Source organism: Polistes dominula, unplaced genomic scaffold, assembly GCF_049000335.1.
Source record: "Polistes dominula isolate Pdom_NZ unplaced genomic scaffold, Pdom_raw_medaka contig_79, whole genome shotgun sequence".
NCBI classification, from domain to species: Eukaryota; Metazoa; Arthropoda; class Insecta; order Hymenoptera; family Vespidae; genus Polistes; species Polistes dominula.
In genome coordinates, this window is record NW_028300916.1 from 4,434,819 (window position 1) to 4,454,066 (window position 19,248).

The 19,248-nt window shown below is 25.4% G+C and overlaps 1 protein-coding gene across 1 annotated transcript in view; it reads right to left on the reverse strand.

Annotated features, from left to right (window-relative positions):
• The window catches only part of Pgant9 (polypeptide N-acetylgalactosaminyltransferase 9), a 211,527-nt gene that overhangs the window by 75,180 nt on the left and 117,099 nt on the right, over positions 1–19,248 (reverse strand). The window contains exon 3 of the transcript XR_016176034.1: positions 13,354–13,450. The gene's annotated coding sequence lies outside the window, so the exon portion shown is untranslated. The remainder of the gene's footprint in view (positions 1–13,353; positions 13,451–19,248) is intronic.

The following is a 19,248-nucleotide window of genomic DNA, read 5'->3' on the forward strand; positions in this document are numbered from 1 at the left end:
CTGAAGGAAAATAGCCGTGAAAACTTACCGTGAGATGAACGTTATATCTAATACTTCCATTTTGCTTTCTCTATCAAATATATAATAATATATATATATATATTCTTCTTCAAGCCATGGAACAGACATCGAAACGATTTTACGGTAATCCGAGATACGAAATGTGAAGCATTAAGTTTCCCTACCAACGATGGAAAGCACTAAGCTCATATAGTAGAGAAGCGATAAAGAGTTAACAGGGTGACCCGCTAATGGAGTAATGGACATTCCGTTCAAGCGTACCCCCCTATGTCCTTGGAACCTAGCCAAATAAGTATAGTACCTACCCCACCCAACCCTTTACGATACTTGGATGCTCTTCTATTATTATTCTCTTTACCATACGATGGGATAAACGTTTTCCAATTTTCCAGTTATAACATACTTGTCATACTTTCTCTTTTTTTCACCACAAAAAAATTAGAAGTTCAATAAAAGAAGAAGAAGAAGAAAAATAAAAATACATCTTTCTTAATAATAAACAGAAATGAAAAATCAGATTTACTTTCTCTTTTGTCTTCTTTTTTTTTATATATATCTTGAGATAGGTAAAACAAAATAAAAAAAGGAAAAGATTCGAATTTAAAATTAACACTTGTTTTTCCTTGACGGAGTTTCGATTGAAGGAGAGGTCGAGAGGCCATCGTGTGACCCCGACGAAACGTCGTTACGTGACTTCGGAAACTTAGGTTACCCCTTCACTCGAAACTTACCTTTTTAAATCCCCTCCAACCCCACCTTAATCCAAACCCTTTTTTCTCAACTCTACATTCTGTTTTTCTCTCGCAGAAATCCGAGTATGTTAATTTATCTATTAAATACGATTTTGTATTTTTATATAAAAGCGTACAGAGATATCACGAACTTCATTAAAATCAATGAAATTACTTTAAAAAAAAAAAACATTAGTAAAAATGCAAATATTTCTTGCTTCTATATATATATAAATCACACATTCTATAAATTTATTCTCATATGATATATCACACACCTTCATTACTTTTTCTTTTTAAACTTCTAATCATAAAAATAAAAATAAATTTAGAACATGAGTATTAAAAAAAGAAACCCCTTACAATTTAATATGTTTAAGTATAGCCCTATTAAGTATCTTTAAAAAAGATGAATAATACATAAAAGAGAATAAAAAAAAAAAAAAAATAAGAAAGAAATAAAATACGCGTATATGTGTATGAGTGTGTGTATGAAACAGAGAGAGAAAGAGAGAAAGAGAAAATTGGCGAAGTTCGAAGGTGAGCAAGTAAATGGGCAGGTAAATGGCCAGGTAAATGGTCTCTCAAACAGGTCACACTGACACTGAACAGAGACACACACACACACACACACACACAATCCGCAAACTAGCCCCACTAGTCGTGGGGTTTGAATTCTCACTCACACCCCCTATTTCCGAGAGGCGACACGCGCGCGTCGAAGGGGATATTGTGTAGCTCGTAGAAACTTGTACCCGGAAGGGTTTAAACGGGCCACCTCGGACGACGAGAATGCGCGAGCACACCTAACGGCTAATCAAATTCATGCCTGTGGCTGCGATTCATGCGCTCGATTTCACAGCTCTACGAAAACGACAATCCTCCTCCTCCTCCTCCTCCTCTTTTTTTTCTTTTCAATCTTTTTTTGTCGCGAACGAGATGAAAAAATAAAAGTCACGAGAAACGATTATAGAGGTTTTGTTTTCTCTCTCTTTCTTTACAATTAAAATTTATTTTAACGACAAAATGTCAAATATTTTTAAAAAAGGGGGATGGACGATTTTTCTACGACATGTGATATACAATAATTAATTTATGAAAGTATATGTCAGATTTAATATACATCGAGTTTTAAATTGTTCAAGAAAATTAGTATTTTGATCTTAATTTTATATTATTTTATATTATTTTATATTATTTTATATTATTTTATATTATTTTATATTATTTTATATTATTTTATATATTTTACATATTTTATATATTTTATATTATATTTTATATTATATATTATATTTTATATTATATTTTTATATTTTATATTATATTTTATATTATATTTTTATATTTTATATTATATTTTTATATTTTATATTATATTTTTATATTTTATATTATATTTTATATATGTATGTATTTGTATTATTTTATATTATTTTACTTTGAAAAACATAATAAAGAAAAAAAAAAAGAGAAATTCGATATACAATAATCAAATATTTCTTATAATTAAATTAATCTTAAACATTATAAATCTTAAAAACGTCAATGAAAATTAAAATTAGATGCATTCATATTAAAACAAAAATTAACAAAGAAATTCAACATTCTATTCGTAATTATTGTTAAAGTAAGAGAGAGATTTGTTTGATACGTGTAACCAAACCGTGTTACACAATTCTGATACCTCAGGCACAAATTTCGAGATATAGGATGAGGTATACAAGGTTTCTAGAACTTACACGCTATGTTTATTGTACTGATCCAATTAACACCGAGAGATAATGTTTCGGTGATCGTAATAACCAAGCAAAATTGGTCGCAGGAATTGCGAGAGACCAGAGAGATGACCTGTTCGTGATAACACCTGAAATGATCCTCACACTAGGAGATTACAACCTTTACGAGAAATAATCTCTCTCTCCCTCTCCCTCTCTCTCTCTCTCTCTCTTTCTCTCTATCTATCTCTATCTCGCTTTGTAAACTATCGAAGTTGAAATCTATTAGTGTAAAGTACGAACAAACAAATTGAGAAACTTTTTTAATCACATTTGTTATTCGAACTTTTTTTTACTATTTTTTGAAAATCATTCTTAAAAGTAAAACGAATACGAAAAAATAAACGTTTCATTTCTATAAACAAATATAATATTTTTATCCTATGAATATCATTTAATATTTAGTAATATAATAAAAATATTCTTATGAAGATTAATGAATTTAATTTATTATGAAAAACCAAAATTATTATTAAATATTTAGACATTAATATTTTTATTATACATATTGAAAGTATTTGAGTAAACGTTACGATATCATTTACTATTACTATATGAAAAATGAATAATAATTTGTTCACTCTATGGAAAATTATTATATTAATTATTACACATTATATAATTATATTATAATAAAATATGAATTATATTAATTATTATATTATAATTATAATATAATAAAAAATTATTATATTAATTATATCCTCATTAGATTTAATTTTATCAAATGATGAAGAGTACAAAACAAAACTTGTGTCAATTGTAATAGTAATATATTATTACACAAATTATTAATATAATTATTTATTTGTAATAAAAATTATTATATTAATTATATCTTCTCATTAGATTTTATTTTATCGAATGATGAACTTAAAAAGAAATAAATTTGTGTCAATTGTAATAGTAATATAAAAAATAATGTACAAATAAGTTTCTTTATTCGAGTTGTTAGATATTCACGATTTGTTTAGATAGTAGAAAGGAAATAAATTAGAGGAAATAAAACAAATGGTTATAATCAACAAAGAAAACAAGTAAAACAGAGAAAGAGAGAAAGAGAAAGAGAGAAAGAGAAACGTAAGTGATGCGTCAAGGGAGAAGAGAGTAAAACCGTTCTGATTACTCGCGAGACCGTAGCAGACACAAACGTGATTGGAAGTTCAAATCGGATTCGCGAAGTTCGCACACCATACCCACCACCACAACTACCACCACTACCACCACCACTACCACCATCACGAAGAGAAGAACCTTCTTCTAGGTAAGAGTTTGCTCTATGGTGAAAATGCGAGGTAAAAGATCGACGAATATCAATTGCAAGTGTTAGTGTTCGCATATATCCTCGAGCTACGTCGATTGATATCGTCCTACTACTTTCCTAAACCTTTCTTCCCTTTCTCCTACATTTACGCTTTAAAAGGTAAAAAGGGAGAAAAAAACAAGAAGAAGGGTTTGGGGTAAGGCTTCAAGATCGGTTTCAAATTCGTTTTACGAACAAAATGAGAGAAGCCATTTACAACGACGTATTTATTTTCCAACTTCAATTATTTTATTAAATATAATATATAATTATTATTATTATTATTATTATTATTTAATAATTATTTTACGAATGATAATACTTTTCATTTTCAAGTATATTGATTTAGATTAAATAATTTCAAATAAAAATCAAATTAATCATCATTGATATTTGAATAAAATTATCTTATTGGTGTTATCTGTATATTATTTAGTAAACATAATGTAAATTCATTATACCAATGGAAATATCGGTTCATTTAAGTTTAACAATTCATTAAAAGACCAAGTGCATTTTCTTGCTTATAATCATGATAATTCAAACGCATAATGTTTCATAATAAAAAATTAATGAAGCGTGTTAATTACTTGTTCTGTTTAATGCATAAACCGATTCACATATTTCAAAGGTGTATTATATTTATTAATTGACTAATTATTATAATCAAATGTCTCTATAAAAAAAAAAAAAACAGAACAAAAATTACTTTCCATTCATATAAAAATCAAAAATCAAAAATATCAAGTTGATTAGAGAACGAAATTAGGGTTAATTTACCGACATTAGGTTCTCACTCATCACAAATTACTCCTAACACTTAGATTAAAATGTGACTCAAAATATGTATAATAAACTTTGAAATGAGAGATGACCCGTTTAACAAAGTCCCTTGCAACAAAACTCGGTCATTGTACAATAGTTTTGTTCAACTATTATACCTTTAGGATTGAAATGTTCAACCCAGGGAATGTTACACTTTGCAATTTGTTTACCGTTTTCTCAACCACTTTTCGAACCAAATGGTCTCTCTCTCTCTCACACAGACACATACACAAACTATGTAAATCACGAAATATTCATAATTCGCGATATATTTCTACAAAAAGAAGAAGAAGAAGAAGAAACATTATCCAAATCTTTCTTCATCTTTCTTTTGTACAATTCTTTCCTTTTTTCTTTTTTCTTTTTTTTTTCTTTTTATATATCATTCAAATTGAAACAACCCACCCGCGTTCTCTTTCCATAAAAAAAAAAAAAAAAAAAATTGGAAAAGGAAAAAATATTTGTCTTCATTTTTCATCATACTTTTGGTCCTACTATTCCCACCCAACCATCCAACCACCCCCAACATCGGAATCGGAGATTTCTTCAATGATTCTGGACGATTCCTTCCACCTCCCACCCCTCCCTTCTTATCATCCCCAGATCCATTCGAAATCTATTGAAATACGGAATAAAGAAATGGCCCCACTTTTTTCTTATCTTTGAATATAATTTTTTTTGTTCTTTTTTTTACTCTTTTTTTCGGCTCAACGTCGATTTTGTGATAAGAAAAGGTCCATGCTACGACATAGTTCAAGATTACCTTTGCAATAAGAAAGAAAAAGAACGATATACTCTGTCTTTCTCTCTCTCTCTCTCTCTTGCTTTTTTAGTTTGTCGAAAGGAGAATGAAAAAAAGAAAAAGAAAAAGAAGAAAATATAAGATCGCGAAAATAAACGTTGACATGACAGATACGCAGAGACTGAATTCCGAGTTTTGTAAGGAATACGACGAGTATCTCGGACTTTGGTATATGTATGTGTGTATGTGTATGTATAAGTGTATATATATATATATATAGAAATGTGTAAAAGAAGCGTCCGTGCGAGAGAACGTGCAAAGAAGAACCCCGTATAGTTGGCGACCATTGTTGCGCTGACGTTTCTACGAGGGTAAAAACCAAGAAAAGAGGAAGGATCTAACGTTTACACGGGGCTAAGCACACGTGTAAGTACCTTCGGGCTGTGCTTCGTGTTTTCACACAATAAAAAAAAAAAAAAAAAAAGAAGGAGAAAAAAAAGAAAGTAAGTAAAAAAAACAAACAAGAACTTCTCTCCATCGATATCGTACGAAAGAAACTTTCCTCTCTCTCTCTCTCTCTCTCTCTCTCTCTCTCTCTCTCTCTCTCTCTTTCTCTATCTGTGTGTTTTTCTTTTTTTCTTGTATTTTTTTCTCTCTCTATTTCTATTTCTTTTTTTTTCTTTTTTTTTTTTTGACTTTTTGTAATTATTAAAGATTAACTGGTAAATCATGTTTCTTTTTGTCATGGTGAATCCATAGATTTGTTTTATAAATTAAATCTTTGAGTGGTGAACACTTTTACCTAAAATGTTTTGTAGAAATGGAATAGTTTATTATTAACTAGATTTTAATAATTAATTATATTTAATAATTAATATTTTTGTTTCTAAATATAATTTAATTAATTAATATATGCATTACATTATTTTAAATTAATATTAACAAACACGTATATATGTGTCGATAGACCATTCTGGTAATTTTTATCAAACGCATATATTCGTCCATAGAACTCTAAGGATTAATTATACTTATATATTAAATTAGATTACTATAATTTATAATTGTTATTTAATATTTTTAATTTGTATTTATTTAATATCCAAAAAATGTACGCGTTGTTCTCATAAAAATAAAATTATTCACATTTTTTGTTACGGGAAATCCATAGATTTGATTTACAAATTAATTACATTTATATTTTCAGTTGAATTACTATAATTTATAATTGTTAATTAATATTTTTAATGTATATTTATTTAATATCCAAAAATTGTCCGCATTGTTCTCATAAAAATAAACTTATTCACGTTTTTAGTTATAAGAAATGAATTTATTAGATGTACCAATTAATTACATTTATATTTTTAGTTGGATAACTATAATTTATAATTGTTCATTACAATTTTTAATTTATATTTATTTAATATCCAAAAATTGTACGAGTTGTTTTGCATACAATTAAAAACCATATTTTCCACGGATTCATTAAATGTTTTCATTCTTCTTTCTTTTTTTTTTTTTGTATGAAACTTTAAATGACCTATGTTTACGTTTATAATAAAATTTTATTCTAATTTTTTAACGCATACTATTTATAGTTAGTTTAATATATAATTTATTTTTTTTTTTTTTGAATGAGAAGATTATTCGTTATCTTTCAAATATTCATTTGATTCGTAATTTGTTCTTTATTCAAAAATTTACAATGACATATGCATCAGGTAAGAATTGAAATTCTACGTTAACAGATAAAAAAAAAAAAAAAAAAAGAAAAATTGTTTGATATTAAGAAATATTTGTACGTAAATGAAAAAGAGTCACTTATTCTCCCATGTAACCCTTTTATAAAGATTTTCAAAAGCTTTTTGAAACCACCCTCTCTCTCTCCCTCTCTCCTCTCTTGTACGTTTTATATTAAAACTCGGAAATCGTTAGGAGAAAAACCTTTTCTACAAGGAATGACAATAAAATAACGTGAAAAAAAAAAGAAAAAAAAAGAAAACAAGCATGAGTGTTATGCGTTTTTACATACCTTCCAGGTATACTACTACTACTATTACTACTATTACTATTACCCACCAACTACTACTAACAACCCTAACAATTTTCTTGTCATTTTGAAAAATGAAGAAAAATGGAAGTTTCAACCTTTTTTTTCCCTAGAAGAGAGGACAAATTAAATTGTATACTTAACGACCATAAAGTATTATAGAAGTTATATCGTTTTCCGTATACGACTCGTACTTCTATAAAAAAAAAAATATATATATATATATTCGTACAATACACACAGAAAGTATTCGTTTTCTCGCTTTCATTTAACTTGGATTTCAATTATAATACAAGCTCTTTTTCACAAAAGAGTAATTCGCAAAATAAAAAAGGGTGAATACAAAAAGAGAACAATTTAATACTATTTCTTTCATTTTTCACTTTTCCACTTTTCGATAACTTGCCAAATAAAAAAAGAACATCCACTTAAACGCGTTAAAATGACAAAGTAATAATAATAATAATATAAATGACATTTATTTTAAAAGAAAAAACTATAAAGTTTACGAGTAAAAGTACTAGAGAGTAATGTCTTAATATTAACATTAAAATTAAAATTAAAATTACAAAAAAAAAAAAAAAGTGACGAAAATACTGCAAATTTTTCGTTCAAAAGAAAAATAAGAAGAAGAAGAAGAAGAAAAAAAAATAAGAAAAGAATCAAATCAAAATAGCAAAGCTTAAAAACGAATAGAAGAGAAGTTTGCCAACCGTCAGGAAAGAAAACACATCCTCTTGGTGCAGGGTTGGAGTGGAATTAGAATACGCGACTCGAGTGATAAAAGACACGGAAGAAAAAATAAAAAAGAAAGGGAAGAAGAAGAAGAAGAAGAAGAAAAAGAAAAAGAGGAAAAGAAAAAAAAGAATTTATCTCGCTTAGATTCGAGGAGAAGAAGAAATGAAAGAAGAAACACGGTTGTGTTTTAGAGACATGGATCCTTTTCCACAGGATCCTTACATGCCGCTGGCTACATTGTCCTGCTATGCGAATGTACCAAACTACTACTATTACTACTACTACTATTTAAAGACTCCGGAAGCCATTTGCAAAATGAGAGAAAACGTTTTCACGAATGTGATATAGGTGTGTTCCGCTTTCATAATTCAAAAAGCGTCCGCGACGTTTGTTTTATTTTTTCTTTCATTCCTTTTTAACGCTACTAATATGACCTCTCTCTCTCTCTCTCTCTTTCTTTCTCTCTCTCTCTTTTTGTTTCTTCGTTCTCATACGCTCATAGTCGCTTAATTTTCATTTTTTTTTTTTTTTAAAGAAGACTTCTATTTTCTCTTTTCGTAAATGGATTTAACTTTAACTACTACGACATATCAAAACGAGACGAGAATTTATTTTCACGTAAACGTGGATTACTTACAATACCATTCCTTTATTTTTTTTTTTTTTTTTTACTTTTATTAATTGTTTTCTTTTTCTTTTATTTCATTTTTTTTTTTTTTTTTTTTTAATCTAATATAATAAATATAATAAATAATCTAATATATAGATATAATAGAAATTATTGATAATTGTGATTTGACGAAGCAAAAAGGAAAAAAAGAAAAAGAATAATAACGTTGTTATATATTTGTATATAATAAAAAAAATATAAATAAATATAAATAAATAATAATTAATTATAATAATAATAAGTTAAATAATAAAAATAATAAAATAAATAATAAAAAATTAATAACGAATAAATAATAAATTAATGTTATAATACATTTGAACTTTCTATAAATGTTTAGAATTAGAAAATTGTTTAATATATTTGTATATAATAAAAAAAATATAAATAAATATAAATAAATAATAATAAATTAAATAATAGAAATAATAAAATAAATAATAAAAAATTAATAACGAATAAATAATAAATTAATGTTATAATACATTTGAACTTTCTATAAATGTTTAGAATTAGAAAATTGTTTAATATATTTGTATATAATAAATAAATATAAATAAATAATAATAAATTAAATAATAATAATAATAATAATAATAATAACAAAATAAATAATAAGAAATTATTAAAAAATTAATAAAAAATTAATCATAAATAAATAATAAATAAATGCTATAATGTAACACCTTATCAATGATATATATATATATATATGCTATCGATTGTCAGACTCGTATACAGTATTATAATTTTTACAGATAAATTTCAACTGTAATTTCAATTTGTTCTTTCTTTCTTTTTTTTCTTTTTTACTTTTTATTCTTTTTATCGCAAAAACCTTATTTACGCATCACTGAATACGTCTTCATTATCTAAAAACACGTATTTGACTTTTACTTTTATTCGCGATATCATTTATTCGTAGTCAAATTTTTTTTTTTTTTTTTTTTTTTTAGAAAAATTTCATTAAACTCATATTCTTTCAAATCATTCAAATTTTACGAATAATTATAATACAAATGAAATACAAATTTTGGTCTCTGTAAATAAGATATTAGATAAAATTTCAATTTGAATTTTACATTTACATGTTACGAACAAACTGTATATATATATATTTAACTTGATTTCCATTAACTATGATCTAATTTTAATCGAAATAACTATAATATATTTTTATTATTACGTGTAATAAGATTTTATTATATTAAAAAATATTCTTGTAAAAAGTAATAAAAATTTCTTTACTCATTCATATTTTTTTTTTCCATCAATTTAAAATACAACAAATTTTTGTTGTGATTAACATTAATTTATTATGAATCAAATTTATGCAAAATAAATGATGCAATATTCGCGGTAAATAAGTAAACAACAAGAAAAACCAAAAAAAAAAAAAAAGAAAGAAAGAACATTTTCTTGTCTAAAAAAAAAAAAAGAATCAATTTATTTTCAGTGACGATTTAATTTATTTAAACGACTAATGACATTTTCTCGTACGACTTAAAATAATAAAAGAAGAAAAAAAGAAATAAAAAAAAAAAAAAAAATGAAGAAAAAACATTTTCTAAAGAAGAAGAAGAAGAAAAAAAATAGAAATTAAATTCACTCGGATAAAAATATTAATGAGAAAATTCAATCTAATTATTATTTATAAGAGAGAAAAAAGTTCTTAGCAATATTATTGGTCGATCAACTTCCGAATTGGTTGATTTATTTCGATTCTCTACTACTGATGCAAAATATGCATTAAATAAATTAGAAGAAAAGAGAAGAAAGAAAGAAAGAAAAAAAAAAGATAAAAAGATATTTTACTGTAATTACCTTAACAGTAGAACGATTTAAAATATAAAGTTTTAAAGTTGTGATAAAGCACTCGGTGGGCGTACTTTTTAAACAAAAATTTTTTTTTACAAATTTACTAAAGTAACACACACATTCAAAAACACCACTTGTCTTGAATAAATTTTCTCCTTTTTCTTATAATATCCTTTTTCTTTTTTTTTTTTTTTTTTATTTCAACAAAATTCCAAAAGTAATGAAAATTAAATTGCAGACAGATTAAAAAAAAAAAACAAAATAACCGTGATTTCCGAATGACTTCTAATTTTACTCTACAACGATATAGATGAATTTTGTACAGTCAACTAAACCAACCTATCTTCCTTATCTCTTATCATTGACTTTCTAATCTGATAATACGCAACTTGTATAAATTCTTTTATTTAAGTAAATAGATCTTTCCAATGCTTTTTTACGTGAACATCGAACACGTGGACGAGATATAGAAGAAAAAAAAGTTAAAAAAAGAAGTAGCACAAAGAAAATGATCAAATTGTTAAGTAATCACGTATACAGTGATATATATATGTATGTATGTATACGTATAAAATATAACAAATATGAAAATAAATATTATATAAAGTATTTTTATTTGTAACCTGACTCGACTAATTAGCACAACCCGTCTATTTGAAATTGAAAAAGTTGTTATAAATATCCATAATATATTATAACGAATGTTAAATTAATTAATTACTAACATAATTAAGATAATTTAATTAATTTATACTTTAACGTAATTAGACAATAGCACGCGTCTAGTAAAATTCGTTATTTACAATCTGTAAACGAAATGTAACATGAGTAACAGATAGAATATTAATTACTTTGATTCGTTGTTCGAATGAATGCAAATATAATCTATTAATAATAAAATTCTTCACAGAAAGGATATTGAAATAGTTAAAAAAAAATTATTAATTGAAAATTTCTCTAATATATATATATATAGTAAAATATTATTGATCATTTCATTTTGTCAAAATATCACGATATATAAAACATTTATTCAACTATTTTTAAATTATCGAAATATGTGAAATATATATGATAGAAAAGTCGATGAAAAATTAATGAATTTGCCAGGTGGCAGTCGTGACGAATCCAGATGGTTTTGTGAAACGAAATCGAAGAAATGAGAAAATGAAGTATCTAATATTTACGAAAAAAAAAAAACCTATGACAATTAGCAATTTATCGATCTTTATAATATTTCTTCTTCTATTTATATATAAAATCCTATATTTATAACTTAGCAATTTATCAAATAAAGAATAAAATCGATCAAATGAAAATAAAAATAAAAATAAAAATACTAATAAAATTAATAATAAGAATAAATCAAATCAAATGAAAATAAAAAATAATCGATCTTTATCATATTTCTTCTATTCATATACACAATTTTATAAAATAAGGAATTTAATAAAATTCATATTTAAATAATATTCAAATTACAAAAAAAAAATATTTAAAAATCTTTGTCTGCACACTCGAATGAGTTCGATAACTTTCGATGGATTTTATTTTCTATTTTTTTTTCTTTTTTATTTCTTTTTTTAATTGCTATACACAATTTATAAAATAAGGAATTTAATAAAATTCATATTTAAATAATATTCAAATTACAAAAAAAAAAATATTTAAAAATCTTTGTGTGTACACTCGAATGAGTTCGATAACGCTGCTGCTTTCGATGGATTTTTTTTTTTTTTTTTTTTAATTGCTATCTAGATACTACCTTCGACTTTGAAGTAATTTATTATTAGACGTTTCATTTCTTTTTTTCTTTTACTTGACAATTCTTCTTATCTTTTACATTTATCTCACATTTAATTTATATAACTAAAGATACAATACACACATGTACACTTATATATATATATATATATATATTTAGATTTAAACTTAAAGATTTAAAATACGATTATATATGTCTAATGTATGTCAAAAAGAAAAAAGAAAAAACAATACGATTTAAATATTAAAATGAAATTACTTAAAAAAAAAAAAGAGAAAAAAGAAAATAAAACAAATAATTCATTAATTCTCAACTACTCATACAATTTTCAAAAGAATTAATCATTTTCAACGTTTCATAACAGTATTACATTTAAATAAAAAAAAATATACATATATATATATGCAAAGAAAGTGAGAAAAAGAATCAAAGAATGAATGAATGAAAGAAAGAAAGAAAGAAAGAAAGAAAGAAAGAAATAAAGAGAGAATATATAAAAGTGAGTAAGAAGAAAAGATGAACCCAGACGAGGGTTTTGCCTGGCTGGCTTGCTGGGCTGGGCTGGGCTGGGTTGACTGGCTGGGCTGCCTTACACGAAACGCCGTTCAATTAAAGCGTCACCAACCGCAGAAAAAGTTTTATATGAATGCTTTTCATTACTTTAGCGAACTTATTAAAACCATTTTCTTTCGTGAACATTAATATCCTCGTCAGAGTTTCGTTATCAAAACCACGAGACCCATTCAAGATCCTTCACATAATTGTATCTTTCTCTTTCTCACTTAGTCACACTCACTTATTCTTCTCTTTTCCCTATCTCTCTCTCTCTCTCTATTTCTCTATTTCTCTATTTGTCTTTCTATTTCTGTACATACAAGAGATAGGAAGAGACAGAAACGTGCACTTTACCTCGTTAACATTCCAGAGTGCTTGGGTTCAATGATATTGGCAATGCGAACAGCAAATTATCGGAGAAGAGTACGGGATCGGTTCTCTTCGGATGGACCTGAAATCAAATCAATCAGTGGGTTAATGTTCTCAATCAACTATATGAGAGACATTTTATGACGAGATAATAATTACGTTTGTAATAGAAGTTAAAAGAAAAAAAAAAAAGAAAATTTATTATTCGATAATAAAACAACCAAATATTTCTATAACATTAAAAATTGATAAAACAAAATGTAATTAAACCTTTAAGTGCTAAAGTGTTTTGTAGGGGTTGTAATAGTAGTAATAATAATATATGGTATAATAATTGGTAATAATAATAATAATATTAATTATTATTATTAATATTATTAATAACTAATAATAAAATTATATTTATTAATTAAAACACCTTACTTTTTGTTAATCGTAGAATTATTGCTAATCGTTGAAAGAATTGTACATAAATTTTATGCTAAAGTGTTTTCTACAAATGTGTGTGGTAATTGTTTATATTATTATTAATATTATATAATAAGATTTAATAATAAAATTATATTTATTATTTAAAACACCTTACTTTTTGTTAATCGTAGAATTATTGCTAATCGTTGAAAGAATTGTACATAAATTTTATGCTAAAGTGTTTTCTACAAATGTGTGTGGTAATAGTTTACATTATTATTAATATTATTAATAAGATTTAATAATAAAATTATATTTATTAATTAAAATATCTTTCTTTACCTGTTAATCGTAGAATTGTTAATAATCGTTGAAAGAATCGTATTTTATTATTTTATTGAATAAATTATCGTATCACATGTCACGGTAAGAACACATGTTACGCGTCGACGGATAGAAACAAACTAAACATAAATGAAATAAGTCAAGCGGCTCAAACCTATATGTAAACATAACACGTACACACACACACACACACACACACATACATAGAAGACTATGAGAATACGAACGCGTTTTAACGAAAGATAAAATGTAGTAATTGATAACTTATTGAAAAGATTATTTACATAAGAAATTTTGCATACGTGAATTTTTTTCGTTTTTTTTTTTTTTTTTTTTTAAATACGAGAACACCACCACAAACGTTTTATCTTTTTTTTTTTATCAAATTATTTTTAGATATAAAGTCAAATTCTCATCCTTCACTTTCTTCAAATTTTGCCACACTTTGTACATTGAGTAAATATATTATAATAGAAAAAAAAAAAATTGGCGAGTTTTATATCGTCAAAGTGCAGTTTTCAAAAATTAACATAAATACAGAATATATAATATTCCTTTTTTTTCTTTTTTTAGTGAATATTATTTATTTCGAAAAGTTATGCTTAAAAATAACATGTGAAAGAATTATTTTTTAAAGTGTGTATTATTTTTATTATTATTTTTTTTTTCTAAATATATATATATTATATTATTATATTAAATTATATATATTATATATTATATAATATATATAATAATTAATTAAATATTAAATTAATATTACAATTATATAAATATATATATATAAAATAAAAATATAATAATTTTCTATATATGTATCAGATCTACTTGTTTATTATCACAAAACTTATCAAATTATATATCTCCATATATTATAAGATAAATGAGCAACGGTATACGTGTAGTATACTTAATTTATATGTATCAACATAAGTATAGATAAAAGAAATGTTAAAATTCAATCAAACATTATGATCAATTTCTAAGAAAGTATCTTTCAAATAATATACTCCTGATGCAAAATAAGAATTGAAAAAACTAGCCCGTCATATTATATTATCAGTCAAATCACTTCAGATTTGAATAATAACACGTAAGTACGATAAACCGTGGCTACTCTCGCGATATCTCAGGTTACAGTAATTTACTAAAAAAAAAAAAAAAAAAAAAAGAAAGAAAATAAAGTAAAAGGTTGAAAATGGTTTGTGGTTGTTAGTAGTAACATAAATGAATTTTTCATTTAAAAAGAAACTAAGTAAACGTTTTTAACGGAAACGATAGAAACGTTAATATACTTTATTATGAAATATTCATAATTTACAGAGTTTGGTAAGTAAAGTAATGTAAAAAAAAAAAAGTACTTTTGATAAAGTATATTAAATAAAGGAATAAAATAACTATGAAGAAGATAGATATATAGAGCTAGTACTTTTTCTTAAGTATAAATTCACATCGGAAATATTTACTTGTCTCAAGTACAGATTCAACCTACACAAATATATATATATATATGTATATATAAGTTGACTTTTTCTAAAAGCTACTTTATTTACTCTTGAAGGGCGCACGGAGAAAAAATCCTTGTTTATCTTGTCGCGTTGGTGAAACAAAAAGAAAAAATAAGGAAAATGAATAAAAAAAAAAAGGCAAAGCTTTCTGTTACTAAACTAAGCGTTGTGGAAGAAGGATAACAACGGGGTAAACGAGCTACGATTAATAATCAACAAAAAAAAAAAAAATACCAACTAATTCTTTCTTCCTTCCTACCCCTCTTCTTGTATTATCTTTCCTCTTTCTATATATCTGTAATATTTCCTTTTTACAATAACAAGTAACAATAGAGAAAGAATCGATAGAATAATACTCGTGGAATTGAAATGACAAATTCATGATATCTTTTTTTTTTTTTTTTGTATATTTTTCCAATCCCCTTTTCTTTCCTTCCTTTCTTCCTTATTTATTTCTTTCTTTCTTTCATCTTTATACTTTATAAATCATTTGTTCGAATAATAATACACCACGGAAATAAATAGAACGAATAATAAGAAAAAAAATAAAAAATAGCATCGTTTTACCATTCTATCGATTATCTTTTTCTACTGTGTTAGCAGCTTTTCCCAATGATACCTACTATTGTAGAATACTATAGAAATTCTGTTTCTAAATCTAAAAAAAAAAAAAAATAAATAACAGCTGGTATTTACGTATAGGAAAATCGTTTAAAAAGATACCAGCAGTAGTAGTAATAGTACAATAGTACTAATAATAATAATTATTACTATTATAATAGTAGGGTATTTTATAAACCTTTTTTATATTCGAGTAGAAAAAAAGGACAAAATAATATAAAAAATAAAAGTTAAAGTTCTGTTTCCAAATCTAAAAAAAAAAAATAAACAAATAACAGCAGGTATTTACGTATAGGAAAATCGTTTAAAAAGATACCAACAGTAGTAGTTATAGTACAATAGTACTAATAATAATAATTATTATTATTATAATAGTAGGGTATTTTATAAACCTTTTTTATATTCGAGTAGAAAAAAAAGGACAAGATAATATAAAAAATAAAAGTTAAAGTTCTGTTTCCAAATCTACAAAAAAAAATAACAACAGGTATTTACGTATAGGAAAATCATTTAAAAAGATACCAGCAATAATAGAATAGCACTACTACTACTATAAATATTAGTAATAATAATAATAATAATAATAATAATAATAATAATAGAATAGTTTATAAAGCTTTTATAAATTCAAGAAGACGAAAAAGTCGTAAAAAAAAAAGAGATAAAAATAAGAAAGAAAGAAAGAAAAAAAGAATTTTGTTGTTTTGATCACAACCCCCGTGGGTGGATAATCCAACGTAGCAAGAACCAATCTACTTCCCCTAACGTTTCTTTCTTACTACTGTTTTCTCTTGTAGCATAATAGTTCTTCTTTCTTTCTTCCTTTCTTTCTTTCTTTCGATGCGACGAAGCAAGTATAAAATAAGAGAAGCAAAAGGATATAAACTGCGATTTTGTCGGACTCACCGAACTGCAAACGCGAGATCCGAGGGAATGCTAATGATGTACTATGTTAATGTACTGGTAAGTAATAGGAACTGAGATTCGTAATACAAGCAAGTGGTTGCTACCAAGTATAAAGGGGAATGGTAAGGGAAAATGAGGGGTAGTAGTAGTGGTAGTGGGGGTTGGAGAATTCCATTGAGAAAGAAGGAAGGAAGGAAGGAAGGAAGGAAGGGAGGTAGGAAGGAAGAAAGAAAAGAAGGAATGGAAGGATTCCGTAAAATACGACGCTACTTTCTTCTTACTCTGGTAATCCTAGTCGGCCTGAAGAATAACACACTAATGCTAAAAAGAATAGCCACCATTCGTGAAAGAAACAAAATGGTAGGGAATTTCTAAATCGTGTGAAATCGTTTGGAGTCGTTAACCTAAAAGAAAAAAAAGACAAAAAGAATGAAGGAAGAAAAGAGTATTATACATTTATCGATTTCTTTTTTTTATCAGCAAAAAATTTGAAAGTATATCTATATATATATATATATATATATATTATTATAAGTATGTGTAGGTGTATGTACATATATAAGACAATTTATACTACTCCTTTTATTTACTTTTAAATCTGCCCTAATGATATCCTATACTTCGTTTTGCCTTGTTTTGCTTTACTATACTTTGTTTAATACTTTTTGCAGGATATCTAAAGCATTCGTGTAAGGAAACCACGATTTATGGTGGTATAAACAGAACGCAAACCTCCACCCTCTCCTCCTCCTCCTCCTCCACCCCCTTCCTCCTTCTTGAATCTTTGATTTTAAAGTTGGTTCATGGATTATTTCTACGGTTAGAATTTATATCCTTTTAGTGTAGACCATTCGTTTAAAATACTGTTTACGAGTTTAGGAAAACAAAAAACAAAAAGGAAGAAAATTTCTATGTTAAATCTTTTTAAGATTTTTCGTCGATTTTATTTATCAATAGGTGTAATTAATATAAATATTTATTATTATAATTTAATAATATATGTATATAAAATTTATATATTACTAAATATATAATATATAAATATAAATTATATATATATTATTAAATATATAATTATATATAGTATTTAATTATAATAATTATATTTTTAGATAAATAAATAAATAAATATATATATAAATTAAAAAATAATTAAAAATTATATATATTATAAAATAATATATAAAATTTTATTATAAATGCAATAATTTGTATTTTAATATATTATAAAATATATTATAAAATAACAATTAATTATATCTATATAATTTAAAAATTAAATGTATATAATTATTGTATATATATTTAATAATATATAATTTATAATATATTATTATAATAATTTGTCGTAAATGATGGATAATAGATGGACATTATCGTACATGGGATACTTATAATATATATATATACGTTATGTCAAAATTTTTTATCACAAAATGTTTTTTTTTTCTTCCAACATCGATACGGTACAGTGGCACCACCACCAGGTTGGAAAATTCGTACCAGCCATTTCGCTGTAATTTAATTTAACGGCGCATTGCCCGAACAAACTTTCGCGTTTCCCTAAATCCCCTAGGAATTTCTCCTTAAACCTCCTACCAGTCCACCCACCCACCCACCAACCCAACTACCCCCTCCCTACCCACACTTTTCCCGCACCTATTCAGTCATTCTTTTTCTTTCTTTAGCTTACTTATTCTCTCTTTCTCTCTTCTCACAGGTTGTGCCTTAAGAACAAAGAAGAAGTACACCGAGTGGGTGAATTTTTATCGCCATAGCCTCAAGGCACGCGAAACTTATTCCATATAGGCGTTCACCCTTATAACGGAACGCAAAAAAAAAAAAACAGAAAAAAAGAAAAAGAAAAGATCAACCCCTTTTTTTCTTTTCTTAAAAGAAAAAAAAAAAAGAAGAATCTAATAGACGAAGACAGAAAGCTGAAAGTAAATTTTCTAGTTTAGCACGGAAACTGTAGATTTTTGGCGACTTATTTTCATGACACACTAATAACTATAATCAATAGTATAATAATAAAATATACAAAGTATATATTAAATAATAATAAAAAATATGAATAATAATTTTCGTC